The sequence below is a fragment of the Hordeum vulgare genome, chromosome 7H, assembly GCF_904849725.1.
Source record: "Hordeum vulgare subsp. vulgare chromosome 7H, MorexV3_pseudomolecules_assembly, whole genome shotgun sequence".
Classification (NCBI taxonomy): domain Eukaryota; kingdom Viridiplantae; phylum Streptophyta; class Magnoliopsida; order Poales; family Poaceae; genus Hordeum; species Hordeum vulgare.
The window spans coordinates 437,506,270-437,509,388 of NC_058524.1; positions in this window are offsets into that span (position 1 = coordinate 437,506,270).

The following is a 3,119-nucleotide window of genomic DNA, read 5'->3' on the forward strand; positions in this document are numbered from 1 at the left end:
TGTTGATATTTATCGCTTTATGGACTGTTATTATACTTTGTGGTACCATACTTATGCCTTTTCTCTCTTATTTTGCAAGGTTTATTTGAAGAGGGAGAATACCGGCAACTGGAATTCTGGACTGGAAAAGGAGCAAGTTTGAGTCCTCTATTCTGCGCAACTCCAAATGCCCTGAAAATCAACGTGGAATTTTTTGGGAATTTATAAAAAATACTGGGCAAAAGAAGTGCCAGAGGGGAGCTGCCAGGGGCCCACAAGCCTGGTGCCTGCGGCCTGCCCCCTGGTCGCGGCAACAGGGCTTGTGGGCACCCTGGTGGCCTACTGGCCCCCTCTTCTGCTATATGAAGGGTTTCGTCCGGAAAAAAATCAGGGCGGAGCTTTTTCGTGGATTCTCCGCCGCCACGAGGCGGAACTTGAGAAAAACCAATCTAGAGCTCCGGCAGGACGATCCTGCCGGGGAAACTTCCCTCCCAAAGGGGGAAATTGTCGCCGTCGTTATCACCAACACTCCTCTCATCGGAGGGGACTCGTCTCCATCAACATCTTCATCAACACCATCTCATCTCCAAACCCTAGTTCATCACTTGTAACCAATCTCCATCTCGCGACTCCGATTGGTACTTGTAAGGTTGCTAGTAGTGTTGATTACTCTTTGTAGTTGATGCTAGTTGGATTACTTGGTGGAAGAGTTTATGTTCAGATTCTTGATGCTACTCATTACACCTCTGATCTTGATTATGATTATGCTTTATGAGTAGTTACTTTTGTTCCTGAGGACATGGGATAAGTCATGCTAATAATAGTCATGTGAATTTGGTATTCGTTCGGTATTTTGATATGTTGTATGTTGTTTTTCCTCTAGTGGTGTTATATGAACGTCGACTACATAACACTTCACCATTATTTGGTCCTAGAGGAAGGCATTGGGGAGTAGTAAGTAGATGATGGGTTGCTAGAGTGACAGAAGCTTAAACCCCAGTCTATGCGTTGCTTCTTAAGGGGCTGATTTGGATCCACTAGTTTAATGCTATGGTTAGACGTTGTCTTAATTCTTCTTTCGTAGTTGCGGATGCTTGCGAGAGGGGTTAATCATAAGTGGGATGCTTGTCCAAGTGAGGGCAGTACCCAAGCACCAGTCCACCCACATATCAAACTATCAAAGTAACAAACGCGAATCATATGAACATGATGAAACTAGCATGACAGAAATTCCCGTGTGTCCTCGGGAGTGTTTTTCCTCCTATAAGACTTTGTTCAGGCTTGTCCCTTGCTACAAAAGAGATTGATCCACTTTACTGCACAGTTTCTACTACTTGTTACTTGTTACTTTTCACCTGCTAAGTTTCACCTCACTACACCATCACTTGTTACCGCTACTTTCAGTGCTTGCAGTTATTACCTTGCTGAAAACCGTTTATCAGAGCCTTCTGCTCCTCGTTGGGTTCGACACTCTTACTTATCGTAAGGACTACGATTGATCCCCTATACTTGTGGGTCATCAGGTCTCGATATGAGGAGATGGAGGACAGGCAAGAATTCAAGCTTGGGGATGCCCAAGGCACCCCAAGTAGATATACAAGGAGACTCAATCGCCTAAGCTTGGGGATGCCTGGCACATCTCAAACGTATCGACTTTTCCGAACACTTTTGCTATTGTTTTGGCCTCCGGAGATTTGAAATCATCGCCATCATCATCACCATCACCACTCCATCACCCTTCCATGGCTTCCCTTTCATGTGTGAGTAATTCCCTGCTATAGGTGAAGGGGATGGTAGGGATTGGATGAGTTAGCTCATGTAATAGTTCGTCGGATTGTTGGGGGCATGTTGCATATCATCTACTATGGTTGTTTATCATCTTTGCCACTACTTGTTAATCTTAATGCTTGTCACTTTGGGCCTGAGTGCCATGATTTCATATCTGAATACCTTTTGTTTTCATGAATATATTTGTGTTCTTGATCCTATCTATGAGTAGTATGCACCTATTATAGTCCGGAACCGGCGACCCCAATGGTGACAGCTTGGGACACCAAAGGGGATAGACTATAGTTTGAGGATTCCATGTGTCCATTGATTGTTAATGCTTTGTTCCGGTGCTCTTTGACAGGAGCACCTTAATCTCCATAAGTTCCTTTTGGCCCCGTTGGTAGCAGGATGGTAGGACAAAAGATGTTGTGCAAGTTCTTATGGCAAGCACGCACGACTACATTGGGATACATGCCTAATGTTTGATATTTGCCTAGATGATCATTACTTTTCTAAGTGACTTGCCCCAAGTTAAATACATGATATCTCTCATCCATGGCCAACCATCCATCTCCCTAGCCTACAGTATTTTAATCCTGCTGGTCACAAGTTGCTTTACTGTTGTTGTTTTACTTTCGTTGCTTTGCCACTATTACTTTCGTTGCCACCATCATTTCCATATCACCGTTGCTACTAATATTTCGTTGCCGAGCAAGTATCTTTCAGGTGCGGTTGGATTGACAACTCAACTGTTAAAGCTTATAAATATTCTTTGGCTCCCCTTGTGCCGAATCAATAAATTGGGTTATCTTACCCGCGAAGACTATTGCGATCCCCTACACTTGTGGGTTATCAAGACTATTTTCTGGCGCCGTTGCCGGGGAGCATAGCTTTATGTACAAGTCTACTTGGAGTTATTTTGCTTTCTGCGATTTATCCGCTATGGGTAAGAAAGGATACACTAGCGCTACTCTTGATTCACCTTCCGTTATGAGTAAGTTTGCTTCACCACCACCACATGCTACTTCTACCGAGTCTGTTGCTATGTATCATACTTTTTACGCTGCTTCTACCAATATTGATGAGACTGGTTTACTTGGTTATTTTATTGAGTCTCAGATCACTAAGGGTGCGAAGCAGTCTGGAATTGGAATTCCTATTACATGCTACCCCATTGGTAGATCCTTTGGTTACCCAGACTTGAGTGGTATCAAAGAAAGAATTCTTGCTGATGATTATATTGAGCTTGATGATAATTTATGCAGGGAGCTCACAGAGTGTGCTGACTCTGACCCTACTACTGTTAAGAAGATGCTTGAAAAGCATTCTATGAAGAACAAATTTACTCCTGATCCTGAATTTGCTTCATC